This window comes from Sparus aurata, chromosome 19, assembly GCF_900880675.1.
Source record: "Sparus aurata chromosome 19, fSpaAur1.1, whole genome shotgun sequence".
Taxonomy (NCBI): domain Eukaryota; kingdom Metazoa; phylum Chordata; class Actinopteri; order Spariformes; family Sparidae; genus Sparus; species Sparus aurata.
The window spans coordinates 24,387,383-24,400,340 of record NC_044205.1 but is presented as its reverse complement, the minus strand read 5'-3'; positions in this window follow the sequence as shown (position 1 = coordinate 24,400,340).

Here is a 12,958-nt window from a genome sequence, read left to right as displayed (position 1 = left end):
CACTCGAGGTTTCTCAGAAAACTTCAAATCAGAAATAGCTGCACTGGAAATAAATCAAACGGCTCAATTTCGGCGAACACTGGAAGACGGTAAAAGTCACTCTGATCAATAACAATAAATCAGGTAATAACAATATTAAATAACATGGATTCATCTTCAAATGCCAGGGCTGATAGGCTTTATGGATTTCCTTTTTCATAATACCAAGTCGGGCCGTCGAATGTCAACTCAAATCTTTGAAACACAGCCTCAAAAAACAGAGGCGATCAGCTAACTGGACACACTGTACGACTTTACTGCAGTGCATCCGTCAGTAGCCCCACAAAAGCCAGCCTACACACTTCCAACTCCACCCGCCGTGGTCTGGAAGGCTCAGCGTGCATTTGTTTAATAAGCTACAGTCGCAGTTATGGAGCCCGCAGGGATGACGGGCAGAAGTGCTGGCAGTCGACTGCCAAACGTTAAAACCATTGAAAGGGAAAATACACCCACGCGTAGAATTTACATTGTTCTGTTCCAATTATTTTGGATGGTGAGGTTACCGTCTACAGCGCAATGCCAGCCGCTGATGTTATCCAGGGCGAACTCTCTGCAGCCGGTCGCCTGACACTGAATTTGACATCGACTCTGTGAGCTTTAAAAGTAATGTTTAAGTTTCAGGCGTTGCTCCAGTCACTGCTGTCGATGTCACAATGTCCTGTCAGATGTTTCTAAAGACTTAATCCCTACGTGACAAAACACGTTAAAAGTTAACATGCTCTGTTTTGTCATATAGGAATAAGAGGATCTGATATGTTGAGCCAATCTACCGTGCTACTGCCTTGGATACAACTGTGACGTGTAATGTTTATCACAGAATAACCAAACTTTTGCAGGCTTCCCTGTCAAAAATGAACCTTAAGCTGGTTCTGAATTCAATTTATGCTAAATATAAAGATGGAGGTAGAAAAAATTATTCTGCAAGAGGAAAAATTATGCAAAATATTTGGGAAATAGAAGTAAACCTTTAGGTCTAATTGTTAAAATGTGATATTTGACATAGATAGCCGCTGTCACTGAATGGTTCATCATTGCAAAAACATTTTGTTATATAAGCAGATATCGATATCGGAATTTCTTACAGCCTTACTGCATCAGTTTTGGCTCCAAATATCAGTGGGTGACTTGAGGGCTGCTGGTACAATCCCGAACTGTCACAGAAAGTGAAAGGCAGTGCTTGCTCCACCCTCATTGCCACGACTGAGGAACCCCTTGAGCAAGGCCTTTAACGCTGACTGCTATAAGTGGAGCTGCTTGGTGACCAACAGATGGGACTGTGGTTACACTGGGTGCAAAAAACAAAAGATACTGCTGCTGCTAGCGACATTAGCATTGTAGCGTTGTGTACTGGTCCGACTGATGCTCGATGTTCTATATAGTTTCATTATAGTTTATCCCTCACACGTCTGTATGTGTCAGGTGGAGAACCACAGGAGACACTATTGGACATATTCTGAAAGAGAAGATCTTGAAAAATGCTTCGGCGTGAGAAGATATCCGTCTTTGAGCTGCCGCCGATGGACCGAGACAAACGAGCCGGGGATGAGCGGCTGGACGACGTGCAGATCAGTTTCCAGGAGTAATACATTCAGACGGGGCTCGTTCTCAGTGACGACCGACATGTTGATGTGTTGAGTAGGAATGACGCCTTCCGGACGAGAGACTGAGTAATGTCTTAAAAGTCTGTCTCTCTGCATAAACTTCCTCTTTAACAAGTCATTATGGTTCATATTCTTCAAGATTTTCCCGCATTCATTGCTGCTGGGAGGCGTTTCCCATCTTAACTCTCTGATTTAAGAAACAAGTTTGGGGTGTTTTTGTCATTGTATTTACCAAAGAAACATTTTTTTTTAAGATTAAATGACGATTAATGAACAATCATTTTTGCCGTGCCGATCGACTTACATGTTAGGTTTGTGCGTTTGTTCTGAGTCTGTATGTGCTGCTCTTAGAGAGGAGGCTCCTTCCACATCTCATTTCTCCACATTTCCTAAAACGATGCTGTTGAAAAATGTCTGCGTCGTGGAGAACACCAGCAGAACAACCCAGGAAGAGGTCGAGCTATTTGTATACATCTCTCCAGATGTCTGACCAAGGCCGTTCAGCACGTAAGTCTGCCCTGAGCGCTCCTGCGTGGGCAGAGGATAGATAAGGATAAACAGTGCGACTTAAGAAGCAGAAAATTGCCTTTTTTCATCTGTTTCCTAGCAGAAGAGCACGTATAGTACGTTACACACCGCAGGATCAACACAAAAGAAACTTTGTTTTCATATTCTCTTTCATGTGGAAGTTAAAGGAATAGCGGACAGAATCAAATTACGGTTTATTGAGAGTATCTGAGGTCGTGCTGTTCTCACACGGCGAGGTGTAAAGTCCCTCTGCGCCTCTCGTCGGGAGTAAAATTATGCTCGAGTGTCACCGTCTGAAGCAAACCGCATTAGAAACGGCTGTAATCATGTTTCGCAGCCGCCGTCCACGCAGTCGTCCCTGAAAAACATTAAAAATGCTCCACAGCCCTAAAACTAAACTCTTCATTATGCAAACCACTTCATTTCAGTCTCGCCATTAAGAAGCCGTTCATTTAATGGTTTCGCCATTTTCGGATGCCTCATTATGCAGCGACTCACTTTGCTGAGTGAGACTTGAGGCTCTCGCGCTGAAGATCATGAACTCTTTTCATCCAGCAGAGGGCAAACTTAAACCCTGACCCGCAGCGCCTCGGCTCTCACATGCAAGATCCCACTCAAACTCCTCTTTTTAAACCTGGAACATCCTGGAAATGTATGCAAATCATCCCTATCCCTGTCCTGAGTCGATTCAAAGCTGACCATTTGGATTTCAGGCATGGTCCGGGGCTCTTTCGAAAAGGTTAGAAGCTGTATTGTTTTTGTTTATTTTATCTACCAGGCTGTCAGAAGCTCTGCAAGCGCTTCTGGCATTAATCTATAAGTTTGAAACACACTGAATTATTTATTTATTTTTTCCTCGGCTGAATCTTTTTAATGCAAAATAACCCTGTAGTTGATCCGTGTCTGGAAATCACAATAGGTCCACATCATACAGTCTTACATGGTCCAAGTTCATCTTTAGACAACACCGTCACTGAAAATGAACACTTAACACTTGATTTGGTTAAGAAAGAGGCCATTTTGTACTGTCTAAATATCCCCGCTTGACAGTAAAAGGGTGATAGTTCCTCATTTCCTTATTAACTTGAACTTAATGCATATAAAACTAGGTAATAAACAAGTGCTAAAGTGGAAAAACAGCCATTTTGAGAGCAAAACAGGCAATTTACCAATTTTAGGGCTTTAAAAATGGATGTGAACTACGTATTACCGGATTTTAAATCTCATTGGCTAAATGATGCATCAATCATTTGGAGGCCAGTGAAAAAGGAGCTGAGGAGAGAGGAGAAAGAAGTGGTTCACTTGTCTATGCGATGACACTTTGGCTGTTCTGGCTGTAAGGCGGGCATATACGCTCCAATCTGCTCGTATGAGCCGTCAATGAAACGGCTGCTATCTCAGGATCTCCGGTGTAGACGGATATTGAGTCTGATGTGAAATGAAAGTTTTTTTTTTTTTTACAGATTAAAGCATGAAAAGTATCTTGTCACCGTCAACTCATAGAATACTGTGCTTTGGACTAAATGAGTTGGAAAAAGTGGACTTCTGGTGAAACAGTTTTTGTTGGAGTTTGATGCACCACTGAAACCACCAGACACTTCAATGGTGAGGTTTGCATGAACACAACCACAAGAATCTAACCTTTCTATCGATGTTGGCGTGACTATACACTTAAATTAAGCCCATTCGCTCAACTGTCTTTGTTTTGGTTGGCGCTTTGTTTGAACAACACAAAGACTCATTTACATCATACGTCCATATGGCACAAGAAGTAGTAAAATCAGCTGTGACAGGCTCTGACAGCATCCGATAGCCGGGCTACAGCGCGCTCGGTCTAGTTTGATGGCTACCGAGGCCTCTGGGGGCACACAGTGGATATGCTTGTGATTTCAGATACGGCCCGAGTGTCTATCTCGCAACCAGCGGCGGTTGTTTACCGTTGAGGTGCCATTTGTCTCGCAGGGCATTGTTGACTGCTCGTGATACGCCACCAGATGGGCTGTCATGACCCAAGCATTTTGCAGAGCCAACCGCTCACTCAAAGGGCGAGGGGAGGTCTCGGTGACTCATGCAATTACACTCCCCGCGGTGTCAATCATGCCGGGGGAAAAACACAGAGCCTGGGCCGAGCAGTCGCAGCCGCGCGACACCTACACAGCGCTCTGTGTGCACATGTAGGTAACAGCGTCGTGTTTGCATGCGTCTCCGAGGCTAACACACTGTAACGAAGCTCCTGTTTCCTCAAGGATTTCCTCCCAGCCCAGGCAGGAGGAGGAGGAGGGGGGGAGAGCACGGCTGCAGCACCTAATGATTCAGCGCACACACAAAGAGAAAATGCCACCGCAGCAGAATTAGCAATCTGCAACACATTTAAGAAAAACCACTTCACCGACTCGTGTTACAAGTGAGAGAAATCTACTCCGTGTGTGTGTGTGTGTGTGTGTGTGTGTGTGTGTGTGTGTGTGTGTGTGTTGCATTATTCATTTCACAAGGGTGGAGCGCTCAGAAGCAGCTCCAAAATGTAATTTCATTGTGTACACTCTAAACAAGTTCCCATACAGATACAGAGAAAAGAGAGGCACAAGGTGTTTTTTTTGTTGTTCCCAGACACGGAGTCAGAACAGCCCCGATCACGTCGCCCGGCAGACAGCAGCGGCTTTTATGTGTTCCGAGAACAGCATGAAAGAGCGGCTTCAAAAGCAAAGACGCAGCACTACAAAGACGACTGCTGCAGAGCAGGAATGGGGTCAGTTTTACCGATGTCAGGGCCCCGCACCTAAAGAAGCGCTTCATCGGTGGAAAGATGCCCGTTAATAAAAACTAGGCTGTCTATGCAGCAGAAAGGCAGAAAAAAATGGAACTGATGCTACACGACGAGAGAAAACAGAGAAAAAGGGGTCAAAAATATCATATGAAGCTGAATCTCATTGGCGACACGTTGCAAATATCATCCAGAGGCTGGAGTGTAAATGGTCACTGGTCTGCATGAGCACACATTGGCTGTTGTGGGCTGTAGGACGGGCGCGGATGCTCGTATGAGCTGCCAAAACAGAGAAAAAGGGCTCAAAAGAGAGAAAACCTACAACAAGCTCTCAACAGCTGTTCTCTTTGTGTCCCTGGCTGCATGCGTACAAAATGTGGAAAACAAGGCTGTAGTAGATGCAGGTGCAACAGCTGTAAATCCACCAGATGGAAATTTTGGGCTCAGGCAAAATTAAGTGAAAGTTGACCATCATTTATTTGTTTATACCACCCAAAATGTAGTGTTGCTGTCAAAACAGGAAGAGAAGAAACAATGCTCAGCTTCTCTCCATTCTCCTGAAGTCTTTCACCGGAGACCCCCCCAAATGACCCTGAACACATCATGTGTGCCCCCAATATCGGAAATCAGTAATGAAAATAAGATTAAGCCAATTTAGATCCCCGCTCTCGCATTTTGTTGGCCAACGCAACATTTTCCGTGCCCCTTCTGGCCCCCTACAACACATTTCTGGGGGCGGCCCTGTTTGTATCCACAACAAAGTGTTTTCCTGCAGTCGATCTGGTTGATTTTCTATCTTTTGAAGAAGAGTGAATACAACAGCTCTGTTCTCTTCAGTCATTTTATCTACCCATCTAATAAATTAACAGCCCGGTCTCATGCGTCGGCCATGTTTTGCTGCTGTGGCATACTTCTTTAGGAGTCTTAAGGAGGAGAAGAGGATTACTGGTGCTAATGAGCGGCACAGTACAGAAATCTAAAGTGCAAAGATGATTGAGATAGACGTCCTGCTGCCATTTTACCAAGGGTGCAAAGAAAAAAAAAAAAAAATCAATGATCATTTCCATAGACTCCAGTGAGGGAGTCGGAGTGATAACCGTGCATTACAATGGGCCTGCAGTGTAATGAGAGCAGGGATCAATAGCTGGCACATTCGTGCTGGTGTTTGCCCCGCTGTTGGCCAACAAAGCCGCGGTAATTAAGAAGTCGGCTCAATCCAAACACCTTTCAGCTCGCGGCTCCCGCGCTGTTCGGAATATCCGTTTAGCACCGGTGCACTCCGGAATAACCGCGCGCCATGCTTATTTGGATTCTGATGTAGGCTCGATAGCTGCAGACACAAATGAGTTTTAGTTTAAGACACACACACACACTCGCACAACAACAAATCCATGCAGTAATAAGATGGACAAATAAGCTTCAGAGAAAGTCCAATTATATGACACGACAAAAGTCCAATACTTCCAACCGACAGATTTAGCAGAGCGATCAATTTATATATTTGTGCAGCAGCAGTTAATACATATTCATTGCATGCGATCATCAATCTTCTTGTGTTGTGGTTTTTTGTTTTGTTTTTCCTCCTGCGTCTCAGCCGAGTCACACAAATTAAACTTTCATATTCTCATTATGAAAACCCTAATCAGAAGAACTGGGAGGATATCTGGGCTTTTTTTTTTTTTTTTTTTTTTGCAGATGCAGAGATTAGCAAAAGTTGCAAATGGTGTTGGAAAAACTGGAGGGAAGCTAATTGGGATTTAGTGTGCGCACGCAGGGCCGCAGGGCCGCGGGGCCGGCGAGGGCCGCGACAATCAAACTTAGCCTGCTGCGATGGAGACAAAAAGAAGAAAAAAAAAAAGGAGCAGCGGGGGCGATAAAGTCAGAAGTAAGTTCGGCAGAGAATAGATCTCACTAGCTGCGAGAGATTTATGAAACAATACATCCGAACATGTGGTGACTGTGATGAAGTCAGTGTTTCAAAGTAATACACTTTATTTTTTACTTAAATCTCAAATTTGTTTTATTTTCATACACTAAAAAACTATAAAAGGTGGAGAACAAAGACATTAAAATGGTAGAAATTAATATAACACGGTAGATAAAAGGGATTATGTGCAGTTTAGTGAGTCTACAGAGTCCATGTTGGATGGATGTCTTGACCCGCACTTGATTTTATCCCAGTAACACAGAGCAGGACTCCCTCAGAGGTGCATGTACTGCAGTACCACACTGCCCTCTGGTGGTCGTTTCAGGTCCAGACACTGTTTTTGCATCACAACAAATCTGCAGCACATTTTCTCCTCCTCAATCAGATCTTCTCAAGCCATCAGCGGACTGTGACGTGCTTGTTTTAAGTTTTTAAACCGAGGTGTTGCGTTCATGCCGCTGCTGCGGGCTTCCTTAAATACTTGAAGGAGAAAGAAGTGCATCCAAAAAAATCTCTCTACTCAGTCTCATCGAGAGGCAGGTGACGTTTCGGAGTCCACAAAACATTTCTGGAGCTTCACAGCAGAACAGAGGAGCAGCATTCTGCTAAACAACTGAAGCAGATGGGAACTTAACATAAACTGATTTGAAATAACTTTATTACACACTTGGTCAAGCACACCACTTCAGACGGGGGGTGTATGCTAACGCTTTTAGCTCGGCCGCTAGGGAGAAGATTTCAGCTTAGAAAGAGGCGTAAATAACATCTGGTCAAACCAGTTTTGGGTCTCTGGGATTCTGCAGACGTGGACGACACCAGACGAGCTGCACAGAGACATTTTAATTTTTTGTTTCAGCTGTTTAGGAGAACGCCGCTGCACCGTCGTTTGGCTTCGAAGCCCCAGAGGTGATTTGTGGACTACAAAACTTCACCTGACTTTCCATCAACACAGGACTGACTAGATGATTTCTCCTTTTTGTCTGAATTTAACCTTTAACATGAGTTTTTAAGCGGTACAACTCGAAGGATTGAAAGAGTGCATTCTGATTGCACACAGATCTGTCTGCCCTCATAGTCTAAGATCACAAGATGATGTTTTTACGGACCTTTACAAGTACATGGTAGAAAGCTTTTAAGTGCCCCTGCTGCCCTCACTGCGAATAGACTTCAAAAAGAAGTGAAACTGAGGGAGTCGGTCTGTACGTGTCCACGTCTGCAGCTATTTGTGAGCAATTCAAGGCCCGAATCCTCGAGTACATCTTCTATTTTCTGTTTCCTTGTTGTTTACTGTCGTGTATCTGCTGTAAAAAAAGAGATCACCAATCACCAAGAAAGCCAAATCAACCACTGGATGAATCTCAGACACTCTATATACACCGTATACATTCTTACACATTCAATTAATCGGCCGTTCATGTCTGTAAAATGCCAGAAAACAGTGAAAAACAATCCAAGGAGACGTCATAAAATGTCTAAATGTCCAAAATGTAAAGACGTTCACTCTACAATTAGATAAATAGAGAAAATAAATCACACATGAGAAGCTAGAGACGGGGATGTTTGGTGTTTTCACATGAAAAATGACTGATTATCACAATAATTGACCCGTTTGTGTCAATCAGCTAATCGATTAATCAACCTATCATCTCAGCTCTCCTAGATATCAACAATTTGGTAAGTTATTCTTCTTAGCTTCGTTTTTTTTGTGGATCTCTATTTCGAATGACTTCCTACATTTCCCAGAAGGCCTTTGGACAACCCTGAGAAACAGGAGTCCCTCTCGGTGCTGTATTTGTATACGTAGATAAGAGTTATAATGTGAAAAGTGAGCAGAACAGGAACAAGTTGACGGTTAAAGCGACTGAAAAGCTGCTCCGAGGATCAGCCTCTAACATGTTGCCGCACTGCATGATGGTCTTTGGAGGCTGGAGGACAAACATATGTTGGCGCTGCAGATCACCAGAAAACATCAGGGACAAAAACACATCATGAAGCTACAACACTGGTGCAGGACTGCTGGATAAATGCGCAGTAGCTTCTTTAAAGTCTCATTTGAAATGTGCCAGGGTCAGCTGCATGTGGAGTTCTCAAGGACGCTAAAATAATCTCAAGACACAGAACACTCGCTCTCGTCTCATTTCAGGTGTTTATAAACCTGTCAAAGCTCGTCACGAGCTGATGACCATGACCACGTGAAGCTTATCCTGTTGGGAGGCCCCGCGGAACACATGCAGACCCAATCAGAGTGTCATTAATCCACGATGAAACGTCTCTGTGGCCAACTGTCAACACGGCTGGAAATAGAAAACTCCGCGGTGAGAGAGACGCACGACTCATCATCAGAGAGAGACTCTCAGCCCGCACCGAGGCTTTAAAACGGGCAGCAAAACAAAAAAAAACAGTTTGAAATTGCAGACAATCCCGCCGGCCGGGTGCTAAAAGTGTCCGCGGGACGGATAATGAAACGGACACTGCCGTCTGGAGACAAAAGTGTCTGTGGAGGTGTTTAGTCTGAATGTATTTTCTCCCTCAAAGTTGATGTAAGAGGAGATGAAACACGCCGAAATTAGAACAAGCAGTGAGTGAGGGCACTGGCAAAAACTACAGCGAGGACAACAATATTCCCCTGCTGAACGTTCCAGGCGCAGGGAGCACTGCTGCAGGTATGTAGCACAGGACGGTACGTAAGGACGCAACTGTGAATGTGAATGTGTGAACTGAGGCCTTTGCTGACAAACGTTTAGTCTCATGTACAGTCCTGTCAGATCATCAACACCAGCCACCGCCATCAATCTAAGTGGACCAGTTTTCAATTACTGACTTTTAGTGAACTAGTTCAACCACTTCTCCATTAGCCTAATCTGCGCTAACAACCTTTAGCCCTTATTGTGTTTATTCATCCATTGCTTTGAGATATCATCTACTTGCAAGTTATTTCACCCATTCTTTACATTGACCTAACTGTTTGGAACGTTTACATTTAGCAAGGCCTATTAATTTAGCTAATGTTAGCCGACACTTTTTAGCCTATCTGCTTTTTAATTATTGATCAATTAGCCAACTTTTAGTTAACCTTATAGTGAAACCATTTTACCATTGAACAATGTATTCTTTACCTGTATCTAGGCCTTTTTTATCCATTCATCCATTGCTTTTAGATATAATCAATGAAGTACTAGCTAGCAATTTCATTCACTCGAGTTTTCATTTCATTTAGCAAGCTATCTGAACTAAAAGCGAGGCCTATTTATTCCAACCATTGATCCAATAAGCTATGTGTAGCTGACTTCTCTGCTCAATTGCTTTAGCTAACCATTTTAGCTATTGATCCATTAATTTTAGATAACTGTAGAACTTCTCTGCTCACTTACATCAGCAAACTGTTTTAGCTATTGATCAAACAGTTTTAGCTAACTGTAGCTAACTTCTCTGTTCACTTACATCAGCTAACTATTTTAGCTGTTGATCAAACAGATTTAGCTAACTGTAGCTAACTTCTCGGCAGACTTGGTTAAGCTAACTAGCCTATTTGTTCCCAGTTACTTTTACCAACCGTAACTTTTGTAACTGTTTGCTCATTGCTTTGAGCTACTTTTACCTCTCTAAAACTAACTTGCTAGGTAGTTTTTTATTGTAACATATGACAGGTGTTACAGCTGACTCAATATGTGGTATATTGTTTTAAATCCTCATTGAAATATAAGTTGAGTTACTACAGAAGTAGGTCCAAACAGTCTAAACTGTTTCAGTCTGTCTTTACTCGACAATACTTGCCATCTTTTGCCTTTTATGCTTCATTTTATGCATTTAAAAACTTGACTTTAAGCGTTAATAGACCCCATGTGAGCACAACTGTGTTGTTTCTGTTTAATCATTCATTCAATTAGTCTATAATGAAGCCTTGAAATCAGATAAATGTTGCCGGAGAAAAATGGCAAAACAGAGCGAGATTTACAGGGAACCAATCGAAGATGCTGATGTTGTCATTACTCATCAGCCATTACGCTGTGCAGTCAATATTGATCATCAATCATCATAATGATTGGTTGTGTTAAAGCAAAAGCGTGTCTTCTGTTGACAGTTTAATAAGAACTCGAACATAAAACAACATGCTTTTGATTCATGACCACAAGAGTTCACTGTCAGTTAAACTGAGAGTGTTAACCAACACAAAGCAACAGTGTGTGTGTGTGTGTGTGTGTGTGTGTGTTACCATCCACGCCTATCAGGATCATTTACCGGCTCACTCTGAACACCTCTGTGAGCGAACAGGCTCCCTTCTGCGATCAATTCACCTCAACTCCAAATATTTGCAGCTGGAAGATCAACATTTGTAAACTCTGCGGGTGTTCCATGTGTCAGAGATAACTAAGCATTCATAGTTCGTTTCCAGCTGATGGTGCAACGCCGACGGAGCCAGATGTGTTGGGAATGAGAGCAGCCCCCACGCACACACACACACACACACACACACACACACACACACACACCAGAGCTCTCTTCTAATGGTTTCACTGGAAAGACTCTACCATGCAGTCTCCTCCCTCCATCCTTCCTTTCCATCCCACTTCCACTCTCCCCCTCTCTTCCTTGTTGACCAAACATCCACACAGCAGCACCAGCAGAACCTAATGTGGGTCACAGGTTTGGTAAAACAGCACCAGTACCCTACAGTGTCATCATGTTGGACCCTGAGCGAATGACTGGTGAGTCACTGATGAAGAGGTCTGAGCAGGAAGTGACATACAAGTGAGAATCCACCTGTTTTGTGCCTAAAAACTTGCATAAATCAGCTTGTAATTACCAAAATAAAAGCCTTCTCTTGCCTGTAAACTGACCACTTCCATCTTCCACTTTAATTAAAGCTGATGAGAGCAGCCGGCACTTAGTACATCCGGGACAGGATTTACAACATCTCCAAAAGCGCACAGACGCGCAATAACCCAACAATCTGGAAACAGCAAACAAAGCTGCCTCCACACTGAGCCGCACCGCGCCTGTGCGCACCGAACCAGTGTGTTTAAACCAAAATCTCCTCTGAACTTCTCTCAGTCCTTACCTTTCCCCCCTTGGAGCATCTGCGATACGCGTTCCCGGCTCCTGCCGTTTGGTTCATGGCGAAAACTTCTGCGTAAAAAGAAAAAAAAAAGCGAGAAAGTGATGCAGTTTTTCAAAGTTGGAGGCACGTTTAAATAAAACGAGGAGTGTTTGGTTCACGTACCTTGCTGGCGCTCTGGCTCGCTCCTCGTTATCGGCGTGCAACGAGCTCGTTTGGCATTTAAAAACCGTGTAATGTGTTCCCAGCTGTAGTCCAGAGGGATTGGACGGGATCTCCTGCGTGTTGTCACCAAGTAAAAAACGTAAATCCGATGAGAACTTTTTTTTTTTCCGCCCACCAAATCACCAGACGCTCACTGACACGAATCCGCTGCATTCACACACTTCCACGATGGTTTGAACACTAACCTGCTCACACTGATGGAGCTGTGTGTTTGTGTGTGTGTGTATGAGAGCGCAGCAATTGCGCAAGCGCATCCCATCTGACAGCTTGACTACACAGAGTTGAAGAAGGAGCCTGTCAACACCGCTCGCCCACTCCAGAGCAGAAAACAGCAGTAGGGACTGCAAGGTACACCAGGACCATGATGTATCATGAGGATGGATTTAATATTAGACTGCACAATTCAACACTGTGTGCTGAAGCTTCTCTCCTCTGTTTGTTTTGCTACTTTCTGATCAAATGAAAGCAGTTTTCAGGTTGATTAGTAGCCGGACTGACCTCCATCCAACTCTGATGAGATGACTGACACCAACAATTACAGGAGACAAATCATTTGTGACAATTACAATCATGATCTGAACACCAGGAAGTGAAGTTGTTTAGTTTCAATTATGGCATGATAAATTAATGTTACAAGGGCGAGCATCCACTCAAGTGTGACAATTATGTGGACAGGGCAAGGCTGAGCCGTGACAGAGCTGCTGCCTCACTTTCAGAGAGGTTTGTGGTCAGCAGTTAGAGATGATGCATTTAGTGTGTAACAGAAAGCTTGACTGCTCCATATCCATAGCACTGATTCTACAACTCTTTGTACATTTACT